Here is a 17,804-nt window from a genome sequence, read left to right on the forward strand (position 1 = left end):
TTGCCCGATTAATAAAGCTACACTAGTCTTTTGTGACAATGTTAGTGCCATCTTTCTTTCCGGCAACCCCGTACAACATCAACGTACCAAACATATTGAGATGGATATTCATTTTGTGCGGGAAAAGGTTGCTCGTGGTCAGGTTCGTGTATCACATGTGTCCACTCGATTTCTGATTGCGGACATATTACTAAGGGGCTACCGCGTGTTTTATTTGACGCTTTTCGAGACAGTCTGAGCGTTCGTCCTTCTACCGCTCTGACTGAGGGGCTATATTAGATATTGTGTATATATGTCGTATATATATTTGTAGAAGAGTCTAGATGATATGTTTCTTGTAGATAAAGTTTGTAGAGATTTTATGTATCTCTTCCTTATTTACATCATAGGGTTTTAGATAAGATATCTCTTTTGTATATATACTGATGGACACGTTTAATGAAGGGCAAGGAATTCATTCATCATTTATACTTCTTATAAACACGTTGAGACCTTGGTGTTGGATTTCGTCTTGAACCGATTGCGTGTTCAATCGCTACGTTATTGACTAGCTTTCCAAGCCAAAAATTGTTCCATTTCTTCGGGACTCATCAATGGGGTTTGTGGGACTTGAGTTTGTGGGATTTGTGTTTGATGAGCGTATGAATTTTTAAACGCGTTTTTTACGTTTCCAAATGCGGTAAACGGATTCCATTGACTCGAGTATGGGTTTGAGGGATTGTGTAAATTGTTTGGATGGTTTGAGGGACAGTTCAGATTGCCTTGGTTGGAATAGTTCGGATTACCTTGGTTGGGGAAGTTGGAATTACCTTGATTGCTGGACATTTTTTTTTTTTTTTTTGATTAAATGGTATGAACAAGATGAAAGGGGGCGTGCTTCGCTACTGAAATTGCTTGTGATTGTGTCGTTGGCTATACACACATAATTTACATGCTAGACTATTATACGGTTACAAACTTACCGGTAGACTGCATTTGAACAACAATTGCAACTTATAAGAGCAAATATAACTCATATTACCGTCTAAACACAAATCAGCAAGCATAATGACATTGACACCTAAATCTAATTCTATAGTAAACTGCATATGAACTACTGTGAGTTGCACTGCACGCATACACCCAATCAAATCGATATACGTAAAAAGAGGAAGAGTAACTGCACGCACACAGAGTTCATGGTTTCAAAAACATAGACATCACACAATAGTGTAAGTCAAAACTACGAAGTCGAAAAAATAAGAAGAGTAACGGCGGAAAAAAAAGAACTTTTGCATCGATTCAACTTTTTTAGTCGATTACAAACCTGGCTAGAGGAGAAACTTTCTAAAAACACTTAACAAAAGATACACCTGAATACATAAAAAGTTCATGATCAAGTACCTTGAAAAGCAAACACTCTTAATTAAAGTAACCCAATATTGCAATACTCTGCGATAAAATAAAATAAAAAAGAATACAACAACAGTAAGAGATTGAACACCTACCTTTTTTAAAGAATGAATACATAAATCAGAAACTAAGAAGTAAGAAGTAAGAACGTTCAACTTATGAAAGTTTAGTAAGCAAAAGTTGAAGGGATACCTATTCAAACTACATGATGATGTTGCAGAATCGAGAGGCGATGGTGTAGAGAGCTTATAATAATGCATGCTTTGTCTCAACATCTCAAGCTGATGCAATTATCCATGCTATATGTACAATGAGCAGAATATGCACAAATTATTTCATATGATAATTTAAATAACTTAAAAAGTATCTCATACTTTTGGATATAATTGGGTCTCATCCTTGAAGAATCTTACTTGTATCGAGAACTTGAAAAGAAGCAATTAGCATCAGACCCATTATGATATACCTATGACAATTGAAAATAAAAGTAAAAAAATTGAAACTCTATTTCATATGCACATTACATAAAAAAGTTAGTGTATGCATTCAATTTGTTAAAAATATATAAAGTGAAGAAACCTAATACTTTAACTTGTTAGAAACAGAGAGGATCAAAATTTCAAAGTGGATTTGCAATAACCAAAATCTAATCATCTTGTAGATTCTTAATTATAGAGAAAAACAGAGAGGATCAAGCACATGTTCTCCAAGTGTGTGTTTACATCAATAACTCTATGATTTTTATCATCTTTACTTAAGCATTTCATCAAACACGTGGTACTCATAATAAACCTCGAACAAAAAGTCAACTACTATGTATCTTTACGGGTTACAAATAACAGTATACAACTTACAAACTTTTGTTATTACATTAAAAACCAAATAATCAAATTGCAAAGCACCATTTGATTATATAAAAGTGCCACTTTAAACAAATCTTTGTTACCATAACACACAATATACATTCATTATAAGTTTTCAAGTGCAAACTAAACATGAAATCCTACTAAATTTATTGTAAATCGTAACATACCGGGACCTCTCTTCAGTATTAAAATATGCTTTATTAGCCACTAAAACCATAACCCCTTTGTAGTTCTTCAATCTATTTCTATACTCTTTGAAGGAAACCTTCAACAGAAGAAATTATATTTTTTAGCCACTAAAACCATAACCCCTAATGAACTGCATCTGTTAATGGTGATGAAATAGTTTAGAAGGTTTAAACAAAAACGAAAGTGAAGTACAAAATTAGGGCAAACCAAGAATGGATGAAGAAAACCTTACAAATGGCGCTGAAGAAATACCTGATGCAATCGTCTTCATATGGATGTTGGGGCTTCAAAAAAGTGAGTACATAATTCAGATCCGAAATATGGGGCTTCAAAAAAGTGTGGCGTGTTTTTGTTACACAAAATGGGAAAACAGAGGATAAGATGATGGAAGCAAGTTAGAGGACATACAACACATGCCTTGATGTCTGATGGTGAAGAATTGTGAAGATGGCTACAGTTGCTACAGGCTACTGTATTAATCTGGGCTGCCAAACAGACAAGCTACCGTGGACTTGGATTTCAATTTGTGAGCAGTTGTCAAAAATGGGCTAGACCAATGAGAAGCCTTCATCGAGTTGTGTGAATATAGAGTGGGGAATTTGTACTATAAAATATAGAGAAAGAGAGTGAAAGAGGTGTGAGAAAAATGAGGATAAATGAAGTGTATATATAGAAGATAAATAAATTATTTATAAAAAAAAAAGAAAAAAAGAAATTGACCGTTGGCAACGGATCAGTTCTACCAACGGATCAATTCTATACCATTGCCTAGTTGACGCTGGTGCCCCGCGATTTAATGGCGGTTGGGTGTCGGAAATCCCACCGTCCAACCGTTAAAAATGTGTTCAACTGCTGTTGGAATTTACTTTGTCCAATTATCATGTAAACCGGGCCAACCCGGCGGTCAAACGCAGGTACAATACGGATATCGTACAGCCTAGATTTTACCAGATCGTATAATAAAAAAAATTTAAAAAGAAAATAATAATTTTCTAGGGTTTTCTCCTATCACGCCTTTAAGTACCTCTCTTCTGTTCCATTTTTTTTTCTTTCCAAAATTAAACTCCAAAACAGATCAATACTCATCCAGTTAACTTTAATTCAACCCCAAATTCGTTCCTGTATCACGACTAAGGTACCAATCAATCACTTTTTTACTTTATTCTGTCATTTGAACGTTTCTCATGCTAATTACATGTCATTGATCATCTTTGTATGGATATTTACTGTATACACTGCTCAATTATATGTTTGTGATGGTTATGTGAAATTTGAAAAATCGAATTTTGGTGTTGTTTTGTGTTCTATTGTATGAATACATGTATTTCTGTGATTACGTTACTGTTAATTGCACAATTTTTTTTTTTTGAAAGGCAAGCTTGCATCGGTCCGGACCGAAGCCTAGTCATCATTTGCACACACACGCGCTTTCGGGCAGGAAACCCGAACCACACTCTGAGGATCCAACCCTTAAACCATCCCGAGGGGTAGGCGGGCCGGACCTTAGTCCGGAGCGGGTCGGTAAAACCTTCCCTTTGGGCCACCTTCAAGGAATATATTTCAATTCCTAGAGCGGGTGACGAGGTTCGAACCCGAGACCTCTAGCCCTGCGAGTACACAAGTGTAACCGCGGTACCGCTGGACCGAAGATCCGTTGGTACTGTTAATTGCACAATGTTTTTAACATTTTGTTTAATCTTGATTTATAATGCAATTAGGGTTGTTGAATTTTAGGTGTAGATGTTCAAGTGGGTGACTTAATTAAAACTAATAGTTGCTCACAATATGCTCATAGTTTCAATGATTTAATCAGGAAAATTGTTAATTGGGTAGATTACTCAACTGTTTAGTTGTTAGTTTTGATACTGCTGCCACTTGTTGCTATAATTTTAGTACTTTTATTTCTTCAAGTGCTTGCTTGATTGTTTACTGGTGATATGAGAAACCTAAAGTTCATTTCGAATTTGGTGGAATTGTTTGCTTTGGTATTTTCTATAATTGTAAGAGCTGTCATACGTACCATGATTGCACTGTATGAAATGGTTTTGAGGTGGGGTTTCACCAATTATGTGTTCATGATATAACTTGCACAAAAACAAATTGGTGGCTGATTTCTGCTTAAATACACATGTTTTAACTTAAGTAGGAATATCTGTTTATGAGTGGAACATATGATTATATTATATATGGTACCCTTTCTTGTTTGTAGCGTTTTCTAGAGAAAAAGGAAAGCAAACACCTCAAGGAACACCTTTGTTGCTATAGTGTCTCAAGCTCCCGATGAAACGGAAGATCTTTCAACGACACATATTTCTGTAAGTACTCATCAATGGTTGCAATTTTCGAAAAAGTTAGTCATTTATACCTCATACTGTGATCGGTTGAAATCACTTCTCAGTAAAAACTAAAATATTCATGGACAGTTGATTTGTCCCCATTACTTCAAAACTATACTAATTAAAAAAATGTTGAATCAGCTACATAAAGCTACAAACTTTGATGAAAATAAATCAAAACAGAAAAGAAGTAAGAGTGAAATTTTTAAATAGAGCCGTAAAGTTAATGTGTTTTGATTTGAGATTAGTGATGACGATTAGAAAGATTGCAAGAATTTTGTATTTATGTATATCTCCTAATTATTATATGTTGTATCCGTTTTATCCGTTTTAACGACAGTTTGTCAGTGTATGACTCATGAGTCTTTAATACTAATAATAAAGAGTTAGAAGTCATACACTACCAATTTGGCGCTAAAAGCGGATAGAACATATAATAATTACTAGATATATATTAATACAATATTCTTGCATTTTTTTATTCGCGATCATTAATCGCAAATCAAAACACGTTAGCTTTACGGCTCCGTTCGAAAGTTTCACCCTTATTGTTTTTTATTTTGCCTCATATTCATTAAATTTTGTAAATTTATGTAACTGATTCTACGTTTTTTTATTTGATTAGTCTAGTTTTGAAGGGTCCTTATTAGTAATAATTTAAATGACAATCCCAACTCGGTTTATGCATGGTTCTTGCGGCCGATTGCTGCTTACATACACATGTTGTAACTCAAGTAGGAATACATGTTTATGAGTAATGTTATCAGCCCATGGGCAAAACCTCTTTTTTTATGGTTGCTTTTACATGCTATGTGGGAACATATGATTATATTGTACATTGTACTCTTTCTTGTTTGTAGTGTTTCCTAGAAAAAAAAGGAAGGCAAACACCTCAAGGAACACCTTTGATGCTATGGTGTCTCAAGCTCCCGATGAAACGGGAGATCATTCAACGCCACATATCTTAGTGAACGTATCTCTGTGAGTATTAATCAATGGTTGCAATTCCTGAAAAGGTTAGTCAGTTATGCCTCATCTTTTGATCGGTTGACATCACTTTTAAATAAAAAGTAAAACATTCATGGGTCATTGATTGGTCCGCTTTAGAAATAGTTGAATTAGCCTATGACGTTCATCAAATTCTTGAACAACAACTTAGTTACGAGGGCTAGTTGAAAATATTTAATTAGTGGGTTAATCTGTATGAGCTGCGAGATCCACTTTTTTGAGAATTATGTTAGAAATTATATGCAACTTACGAGTTTTGATGAGACATTCGAATAAAATTCGCAACAGAGCCTCGATGACATTTCGGTTAGGGGGTTTGGTTGGAAGGATGTGTTTGTTCCCGCTTATGAAGAGTTTGGGCATTTATAGTAATGGAAGGCAAGCTAGATTATTGTTTGAACCTTATTTTCGTCCATATGTTCAAAGATGGACAAATAATTTTGATTTTCATGAAACATGTACTAGATGTGGACTTCAGAATTATGATGTCGAAAATATGTTGTATAAAGTAATGTCAAATGAGGTTAATATGGTGATCCAACGGTTAATGACATATTCAATTGACCATCAGAAAGATAAGATTCTTGGTACTTAGACAATGTACAGAACCAAACATGTATGAGTATTTCCTACGGTGTAACATATTATTTTTGTAATTCCGCTAATAGCATCCGAAGTAAAAGCACAATATGTGTTAGTCGCTGTGTTTTTTATTGCTAAATCTTTAAGAGTGTTTGATTTTACTGTGTTTAGCTAGTTGCACGCGACAAATTTGTTGTCTTCCTCATGTAACATACTAAATGGAGCCTAGTTGAACACACATTATAATTTAGCATTCAAAGAAACAAAGTGTCAGCCACATACATATTGGGCTTGTGTTTCGGAGATCCTTGGTGAACTTGCACATAAAAAATGCTACACTACAGAGAATACTCACACGTGCATCTCGTTCGTATATTGTCTAAGTACCAAAAATTTTGTGGAAAACGTTCCGAGAGTTATTTTTCTTATGGTCAATTGAATATGCCAGTAACCGTTAGATCACCCGATTAACCTTATTTGATATTACTTAATGCGATATGTTTTTCGGATCAAAGTTCTCGGGTCCATATCTAGATCGTGTTGAAAAATAAAAATTATATGGCCAACTTTGAATACCCACATGTAAACATGGCTCATAGGACCTTAACATTGTAAATAATCAAGTTCTTCGTCAGCTGGAACAAAGACATCCTTCTAACTAAATCCCTTAATCGACATGTCATACAGAATATCTTGTAGATTTCTTCGACTGTCTCATCAAGCTCGTAAGTTGCGTGAAATTCCTGATATAATTTTAAAAAAAGTAAGACTCCCTATTATTAAAGATTTCCATGTAATTGAATCGCTGTTGATGAACTTCATCGCCTCATTCAACTATTTCTAAAGAGGACCAATTAACTGTCCGTGGAGGCTCTACTTTTTTAGTTAGAAATGGCGTTAACCGATCGTAATATGAGGTGTAATTAACTAACCCTTTCGAACATTGCAACCATTGGTGAGTACTCGTCACAAGGATATGTGACGTTGAAAGATTTTCCGTTTCGGGCTGGTCAAGCCCTTTCTATGGGAGTTTGAGACACTACAGCAACATTGGCATTGATGCGGGTAAGATTATTCCTCCTTGCCGACCACCACAACCAGGGCAAGGTAACTAGCTGCAAAATAGAGCGCGCGTGCAACAACCTAAAACAAAAGATGCCAATTTTGTAGCCACAACCATTTTATCTAATGTTATGATAGGTATTCAGGCGATACAAAAGGAACTTATTTTTTTAATTAGGGGCTTTGGAATATCGAGCTGATTAGATCTAACTTAACGAGCATCTTTATGTGCATCAGCAGGGATTCCAAGTAACACCTACTGCCTAGGTATGATCGAGATGTTGTGTTGGCTGAGTTAGAGAGCATACGCCAGGAGCATCACCCCTCTGATCTGATAGAAAAACCCATAGCATTTTATGCGGTCCTGCATTCCCGTCTCCCTTAGCATTCTTTTATTTTTGCTGGACATTTTTTTTATTTGTTCGTGTGTTTCATTTGGTAAATTAGTTTATTTTTTTTTTATTTTTTTAACTTTATATATTAGAGTGACACCTTATCGAACTTATTGTACGATGATACTCCCATATTAGTGATTATTGTTATTATTACTGTTGTGTTGGTTGCTTTGATACGTCTAAGGATTTATGGATTAACACGATCTTGAATAGGTGTTCCATCGATTCTTTCAATATTCTCGGGAGGTACGTGTTCCCTTTTTCTTTCACATAATTGTTAACTTTGCATACATCATTTTGTGCATTCGGGGCAATCTAAGTGTGGGGGTGGTTATCATGTTATTTGAACTTACATATCCTTCTTCATTAGAGGGCATATGGGTCCTTTACTTTTTCATTCGACATATGTTCTATAGTTTTCTACTTATTTCTCAAAATTTTTGGAGCTCAGTACCCTACCTATCATACGGTGGATCATGGTTCGATCATGACACATGTTCCTTTAATTTTAAGTATTACCTTCTCTACGTGGCAATATTTTTTTACTTTGATTCAAATTAATCGTTTCAGGTTTTTTCCTCACCTTGTTTGAAGCTTTGTTGTTAAGTTTTCTATTATGTTGTTACTCATTGGCGGTTTGTTAATGGTCTTTACTTTATGGTTTAGTGTGTTTTATTACTACGTATTATTATTATTTTTTATTATTTTCTAACTTTACTTTTGGGCAACATTTGCTGACATGGCTACATGGGTGTGGATTCGGCTTCCAGCATAGATGAGGGTCGTTGGTCGTTACATGAGTCCTCTACCCTGTTAATCTAGAAGGTACGCGTTTATAATTAAGCTGCTTATTACGACTATAAATGCAGTTGTTAATCAGAGCTGCGTTAATTTGTTGTATAAGTTGGGTAGTATGTTTATTTTACTGTTTCATTTGTCGTTTGGCTTCATTTTTACTTTATTGAATGCTATTGTGTTGTTTTGTGTGTTTTATTGTACAGTGCTTTGTTTTTTATGTTGTGCAAAGAAAAAGAACTAGCCCCTAATAGTTTTTAAGATTGACTTCGAGAAAGCATACGACTCCGTAAGTTGGAGGTTCTTTGACTTTGTGATGGCTAAACTTAGGTTTGGTTATAAATGGCTTTAGTGGATTAAAGTGTTTCATGAATCAGCATGTGTGTTCTTGTTAATGGCAGCCCCACTTAGGGGTTTTCGTTGAAAAGATGATTGAGGCAGGATGATCCTCATAGCACTTTTTGTTTTTAATCGTTATGGAAGGGTTACAGTTGGTATTTAAAGAAGTAACTATGGCCGTATAAAAGGTATGTCTGTGGCTGACTCGAGCCTTCGTCTTTCTCACCAAATATTCAAACGCCACTTTCTACAAACTAATTGTATTATTGCTTTTACTCATAAAAAAAGCTGCCGCACTATGTTTCTGTTTCTCCATTCTTAATTACTTCCTTAACAAAACCTCAACCATATACATTTGTCTGTTCTTCTTTATATTTTTGTTCCAAGGTATTTGTTTCTTTTTTCAGACGACATTAAATCTTTTATGTTACAAGCTCTAGTCCTTTTACTTGTTGCCCTATGCCTTTGAAAAGAAAAACAAAGGAAACAAACACAGAAGTAGCCTTCACATTATTATTATTTATAACCATGCTATTGTCTATAGCCAGCAATTTACGGTGAGTTTATACAGTTTCAGCCACTACCATTGAGATGACGGTGTCAAATTCCTGTTGGCATTCCGTTGAACATTCTCACAAATGGCACCAAAAATCGACCATGAATCGGAATTAGAATAGACAGGAACACTCGTCGAGTTACTGGAAATGGAATGGAGGGTCTGGGAACTTAAAAGCCTAGAAGGTTTCTGTCCATGGTCCTACTTTGTTGAATGGTGTTTGCGGTTGAGCCAAACAAGCTTTATTACAATCCCAAATATAAGAATAATTTCGTAGTTATAATAAAAATCAACTAATTATTTTGGCTAAAAACAACACAACAACAACAATACCCAATCCCATTAGAGAAAAACAACACAACAACAACAATACCCAATCCCATTAGAGTGGGGTATGGGGAGGTGAGATGTAGACAATCCTTCCTCTATCCTAGAATAAAGAGAAATCATTTCTCCACCCCGAGTTAAACACTCACAAGAGCGGAGAAAATCCTCCCTCTCACTATTCGATGGGTAAAGAGATTGCTTTCAAGGGGACCTTCGGCCATAAAGAATGAAACTATATATATATATATATATATATATATATATATATATATATATATATATATATATATATATATATATATATAGTAATAATAAATAAAAAAATAAAAAAAATAAAATAAACGGAGACGCCATGAAAATGGTAGAATTAAATTTTCATAGATTTTACATCTTGCCTGGAGACCATATTTTGGCTAAAAAACGATTACTATTAAGAGGTTACCTCATCAAAAGAAAGAAAACCGAACAAAATACATACAACACAAAGTACATACAAAATATATATATATATATATATATATATATATATATATATATATATATATATATATATATATATATATATATATATATATATATATATATATATATATATATATATATATATATATATATATAAAATAAAAAAATCAACTAATGAAATCTATAATAGATATGTATTTACAACGTAAATGTAAAACAAGCTTTATATTAGTAAGCTCTCTAAAATCTAAACTAATATGGTCTCTTACGTATAAGGTAGCATCGCATTACATGATCAGCTTAATAGTTGATACTATGTTCATTATTGGGCCACATCGGACTGAAAAGTTTGATTTTTAAAAGATTTACAAAAGTACAAATGATGTATCCCAAGTCTATAACTACTTAAGCATAATTAAAGGGTATAAATGAGCCGAGCTATTTGTTACTTTCTCAAACACAACTCGTTAAGAGCTTGATTCTAACCGAGTCTAAACGATTCGATACGGAGCTTAAACGTATTTCAAATATCATTTAGTAAAACAAGTGTTCCTTTTTTTGTTGTTGAAAATAATGAGAACTACATAAAACAAGTGTTCATGGTTTAAATGTTACGTATTACTTAAATGTTAAATATAGTTGAGTTCGATTTTGAATTCGATTTTCCCTGAAATAGAAAATCAAAAATTAGATTTAAATCTATATAGTCATATAAAACTCTAAAATGATGATGTTATCATTAAGCTAATAACCCTTAATTTTCATAATGATGATGTGATAATTATATATTAATTTAATTAAAAAATAGGAAATTTTTTATAAAAGGAATATACTAATCTCTCATAAATTGTAATTTTAATTTTCTAAAAAAATTTAAAAAACATTTATTATTACTAATTATTATTATTATTATTATTATTATTATTATTATTATTATTATTATTATTATTATTATTAAAAATATAAATACTCAACTTTGAGCGAACTTTATTATTATTATTTACCTTTAATATAATAATTATAATTATTAAATCATTTATTTAAATATAGATTCTTTTTACGAAATTAATTACGTTATATATGTATGCGAAAATACATGCCTCTATATATTTGTAAAAACAAAGACAAGTTTCTTATTCAAACGGGTCATTAAAATAAATGACTTCAGCATTTACATTCACTTAATATTTAAAACATATTATTAAATTATTTCTTTTTTAAAACAAACCCGTAATTTCACGGGTCATTACAATAAAACTAAAACGGGCTGAATCAAAAACCAGATTTGATTTAATTTTTTTTTCTTCAATTTTTATTTTAGTTTTCGGATTAATCGGGCTGAAACCGGAACAGTTGCGGATCCTATAATTAAAAAAATCAAAAAGAAAATAATATTTTCCTTAGGGTTTTCTCTTATCACGCTTAAGTGCCTTTCTTCTGTCCATTATTTTCCCAAAATCAAACACCAACACATCAATACTAAGCAATCATTCATATGTTAAAAATATATAGTTTTCAACAAAAATGTTAAGCAATCATTTTTAAAGAAAACACGGTCGAAGTCCAGACTCACTAATGCATCCTAACAAACTCGATAAGACACACTAATGCAAATTTTCTGGTTCTCTAAGACCAACGCTCTGATACCAACTGAAATGTCCCGTTCTTATTGATTAAAAACGTTCCATATTAATTGATTTCGTTGCGAGGTTTTGACCTCTATATGAGACGTTTTTCAAAGACTGCATTCATTTTTAAAACAAACCATAACCTTTATTTCATAAATAAAGGTTTAAAAAGCTTTACGTAGATTATCAAATAATGATAATCTAAAATATCCTGTTTACACACGACCATTACATAATGGTTTACAATACAAATATGTTACATCGAAATCAGTTTCTTGAATGCAGTTTTTACACAATATCATACAAACATGGACTCCAAATCTTGTCCTTATTTTAGTATGCAACAGCGGAAGCTCTTAATATTCACCTGAGAATAAACATGCTTTAAACGTCAACAAAAATGTTGGTGAGTTATAGGTTTAACCTATATATATCAAATCGTAACAATAGACCACAAGATTTTATATTTCAATACACATCCCATACATAGAGATAAAAATCATTCATATGGTGAACACCTGGTAACCGACAATAACAAGATGCATATATAAGAATATCCCCATCATTCCGGGACACCCTTCGGATATGATATAAATTTCGAAGTACTAAAGCATCCGGTACTTTGGATGGGGTTTGTTAGGCCCAATAGATCTATCTTTAGGATTCGCGTCAATTAGGGTGTCTGTTCCCTAATTCTTAGATTACCAGACTTAATAAAAAGGGGCATATTCGATTTCGATAATTCAACCATAGAATGTAGTTTCACGTACTTGTGTCTATTTTGTAAATCATTTATAAAACCTGCATGTATTCTCATCCCAAAAATATTAGATTTTAAAAGTGGGACTATAACTCACTTTCACAGATTTTTACTTCGTCGGGAAGTAAGACTTGGCCACTGTTGATTCACGAACCTATAACAATATATACATATATATTAAAGTATGTTCAAAATATATTTACAACACTTTTAATATATTTTGATGTTTTAAGTTTATTAAGTCAGCTGTCCTCGTTAGTAACCTATAACTAGTTGTCCACAGTTAGATGTACAGAAATAAATCGATAAATATTATCTTGAATCAATCCACGACCCAGTGTATACGTATCTCAGTATTGATCACAACTCAAACTATATATATTTTGGAATCAACCTCAACCCTGTATAGCTAACTCCAACATTCACATATAGAGTGTCTATGGTTGTTCCGAAATATATATAGATGTGTCGACATGATAGGTCGAAACATTGTATACGTGTCTATGGTATCTCAAGATTACATAATATACAATACAAGTTGATTAAGTTATGGTTGGAATAGATTTGTTACCAATTTTCACGTAGCTAAAATGAGAAAAATTATCCAATCTTGTTTTACCCATAACTTCTTCATTTTAAATCCGTTTTGAGTGAATCAAATTGCTATGGTTTCATATTGAACTCTATTTTATGAATCTAAACAGAAAAAGTATAGGTTTATAGTCGGAAAAATAAGTTACAAGTCGTTTTTGTAAAGGTAGTTATTTCAGTCGAAAGAACGACGTCTAGATGACCATTTTAGAAAACATACTTCCACTTTGAGTTTAACCATAATTTTTGGATATAGTTTCATGTTCATAATAAAAATCATTTTCTCAGAATAACAACTTTTAAATCAAAGTTTATCATAGTTTTTAATTAACTAACCCAAAACAGCCCGCGGTGTTACTACGACGGCGTAAATCCGGTTTTACGGTGTTTTTCGTGTTTCCAGGTTTTAAATCATTAAGTTAGCATATCATATAGATATAGAACATGTGTTTAGTTGATTTTAAAAGTCAAGTTAGAAGGATTAACTTTTGTTTGCGAACAAGTTTAGAATTAACTAAACTATGTTCTAGTGATTACAAGTTTAAACCTTCGAATAAGATAGCTTTATATGTATGAATCGAATGATGTTATGAACATCATTACTACCTTAATTTCCTTGGATAAACCTACTGGAAAAGAGAAAAATGGATCCAGCTTCAATGGATCCTTGGATGGCTCGAAGTTCTTGAAGCAGAATCATGACACGAAAACAAGTTCAAGTAAGATCATCACTTGAAATAAGATTGTTATAGTTATAGAAATTGAACCAAAGTTTGAATATGATTATTACCTTGTATTAGAATGATAACCTACTGTAAGAAACAAAGATTTCTTGAGGTTGGATGATCACCTTACAAGATTGGAAGTGAGCTAGCAAACTTGAAAGTATTCTTGATTTTATGAAACTAGAACTTTTGGAATTTATGAAGAACACTTAGAACTTGAAGATAGAACTTGAGAGAGATCAATTAGATGAAGAAAATTGAAGAATGAAAGTGTTTGTAGGTGTTTTTGGTCGTTGGTGTATGGATTAGATATAAAGGATATGTAATTTTGTTTTCATGTAAATAAGTCATGAATGATTACTCATATTTTTGTAATTTTATGAGATATTTCATGCTAGTTGCCAAATGATGGTTCCCACATGTGTTAGGTGACTCACATGGGCTGCTAAGAGCTGATCATTGGAGTGTATATACCAATAGTACATACATCTAAAAGCTGTGTATTGTACGAGTACGAATACGGGTGCATACGAGTAGAATTGTTGATGAAACTGAACGAGGATGTAATTGTAAGCATTTTTGTTAAGTAGAAGTATTTTGATAAGTGTATTGAAGTCTTTCAAAAGTGTATAAATACATATTAAAACACTACATGTATATACATTTTAACTGAGTCGTTAAGTCATCGTTAGTCGTTACATGTAAGTGTTGTTTTGAAACCTTTAGGTTAACGATCTTGTTAAATGTTGTTAACCCAATGTTTATAATATCAAATGAGATTTTAAATTATTATATTATCATGATATTATCATGTATGAATATCTCTTAATATGATATATATACATTAAATGTCTTTACAACGATAATCGTTACATATATGTCTCGTTTAAAAATCATTAAGTTAGTAGTCTTGTTTTTACATATGTAGTTCATTGTTAATATACTTTATGATATGTTTTCTTATCATAGTATCATGTTAACTATATATATATATATCCATATATATGTCATCATATAGTTTTTACAAGTTTTAACGTTCGTGAATCACCGATCAACTTGGGTGGTCAATTGTCTATATGAAACATATTTCAATTAATCAAGTCTTAAAAAGTTTGATTGCTTAACATGTTGGAAACATTTAATCATGTAAATATCAATCTCAATTAATATATATAAACATGGAAAAGTTCGGGTCACTACAGTACCTACCCGTTAAATAAATTTCGTCCCGAAATTTTAAGCTGTTGAAGGTGTTGACGAATCTTCTGGAAATAGATGCGGGTATTTCTTCTTCATCTGATCTTCACGCTCCCAGGTGAACTCGGGTCCTCTACGAGCATTCCATCGAACCTTAACAATTGGTATCTTGTTTTGCTTAAGTCTTTTAACCTCACGATCCATTATTTCGACGGGTTCTTCGATGAATTGAAGTTTTTCGTTGATTTGGATTTCATCTAACGGAATAGTGAGATCTTCTTTAGCAAAACATTTCTTTAAATTCGAGACGTGGAAAGTGTTATGTACAGCCGCGAGTTGTTGAGGTAACTCTAGTCGGTAAGCTACTGGTCCGACACGATCAATAATCTTGAATGGTCCAATATACCTTGGATTTAATTTCCCTCGTTTACCAAATCGAACAACGCCTTTCCAAGGTGCAACTTTAAGCATGACCATCTCTCCAATTTCAAATTCTATATCTTTTCTTTTAATGTCAGCGTAGCTCTTTTGTCGACTTTGGGCGGTTTTCAACCGTTGTTGAATTTGGATGATCTTCTCGGTAGTTTCTTGTATAATCTCCGGACCCGTAATCTGTCTATCCCCCACTTCACTCCAACAAATCGGAGACCTGCACTTTCTACCATAAAGTGCTTCAAACGGTGCCATCTCAATGCTTGAATGGTAGCTGTTGTTGTAAGAAAATTCTGCTAACGGTAGATGTCGATCCCAACTGTTTCCGAAATCAATAACACATGCTCGTAGCATGTCTTCAAGCGTTTGTATCGTCCTTTCGCTCTGCCCATCAGTTTGTGGATGATAGGCAGTACTCATGTCTAGACGAGTTCCTAATGCTTGCTGTAATGTCTGCCAGAATCTTGAAATAAATCTGCCATCCCTATCAGAGATAATAGAGATTGGTATTCCATGTCTGGAGACGACTTCCTTCAAATACAGTCGTGCTAACTTCTCCATCTTGTCATCTTCTCTTATTGGTAGGAAGTGTGCTGATTTGGTGAGACGATCAACTATTACCCAAATAGTATCAAAACCACTTGCAGTCCTTGGCAATTTAGTGATGAAATCCATGGTAATGTTTTCCCATTTCCATTCCGGGATTTCGGGTTGTTGAAGTAGACCTGATGGTTTCTGATGCTCAGCTTTGACCTTAGAACACGTCAAACATTCTCCTACGTATTTAGCAACATCGGCTTTCATACCCGGCCACCAAAAATGTTTCTTGAGATCCTTGTACATCTTCCCCGTTCCAGGATGTATTGAGTATCTAGTTTTATGAGCTTCTCTAAGTACCATTTCTCTCATATCTCCAAATTTTGGTACCCAAATCCTTTCAGCCCTATACCGGGTTCCGTCTTCCTGAATATTAAGATGCTTCTCCGATCCTTTGGGTATTTCATCCTTTAAATTTCCCTCTTTTAAAACTCCTTGTTGCGCCTCCTTTATTTGAGTAGTAATGTTATTATGAATCATTATATTCATAGATTTTACTCGAATGGGTTCTCTGTCCTTCCTGCTCAAGGCATCGGCTACCACATTTGCCTTCCCCGGGTGGTAACGAATCTCAAAGTCGTAATCATTCAATAATTCAATCCACCTACGCTGCCTCATATTCAGTTGTTTCTGATTAAATATGTGTTGAAGACTTTTGTGGTCGGTATATATAATACTTTTGACCCCATATAAGTAGTGCCTCCAAGTCTTTAATGCAAAAACAACAGCGCCTAATTCCAAATCATGCGTCGTATAATTTTGTTCGTGAATCTTCAATTGTCTAGACGCATAAGCAATCACCTTCGTTCGTTGCATTAATACACAACCGAGACCTTGCTTTGATGCATCACAATAAATCACAAAATCATCATTCCCTTCAGGCAATGACAATATAGGTGCCGTAGTTAGCTTTTTCTTCAATAACTGAAACGCTTTCTCTTGTTCATCATTCCATTCAAATTTCTTCCCTTTATGCGTTAATGCAGTCAAGGGTTTTGCTATTCTGGAAAAGTCTTGGATGAACCTTCTGTAGTAACCAGCTAGTCCTAAAAACTGGCGTATGTGTTTCGGAGTTTTCGGGGTTTCCCACTTTTCAACAGTTTCTATCTTTGCCGGATCCACCTTAATACCTTCTTTGTTTACTATGTGACCTAGGAATTGAACTTCTTCCAACCAAAATGCACACTTTGAAAACTTAGCGTACAATTCTTCCTTCCTCAATACTTCTAACACCTTTCTCAAATGTTCACCGTGTTCTTGGTCATTCTTTGAGTAAATAAGTATGTCATCAATGAAAACAATGACAAACTTGTCAAGGTATGGTCCACACACTCGGTTCATAAGGTCCATGAACACAGCTGGTGCATTAGTTAAACCAAACGGCATGACCATAAACTCGTAATGACCGTAACGTGTTCTGAAAGCAGTCTTTGGAATATCATCTTCTTTTACCCGCATTTGATGATACCCGGAACGTAAGTCAATCTTTGAATAAACAGACGAGCCTTGTAGTTGATCAAATAAGTCGTCGATTCTCGGTAGTGGGTAGCGGTTCTTGATGGTAA

The 17,804-nt window shown here is 33.7% G+C and overlaps 1 long non-coding RNA gene across 1 annotated transcript; it reads left to right on the forward strand.

Moving 5' to 3' along the window:
* Nucleotides 1–3,356: 3,356 nt before the first annotated feature.
* Nucleotides 3,357–7,974, forward strand: LOC139866504 (uncharacterized). Its single transcript, XR_011765476.1, has 3 exons — nt 3,357–3,582; nt 4,657–4,762; nt 5,644–7,974. It is a non-coding gene; the product is annotated as an uncharacterized lncRNA (long non-coding RNA).
* The last annotated feature ends 9,830 nt before the right edge of the window (nt 7,975–17,804 follow it).

The sequence above is a fragment of the Rutidosis leptorrhynchoides genome, chromosome 9 (assembly GCF_046630445.1).
Source record: "Rutidosis leptorrhynchoides isolate AG116_Rl617_1_P2 chromosome 9, CSIRO_AGI_Rlap_v1, whole genome shotgun sequence".
NCBI classification, from domain to species: Eukaryota; Viridiplantae; Streptophyta; class Magnoliopsida; order Asterales; family Asteraceae; genus Rutidosis; species Rutidosis leptorrhynchoides.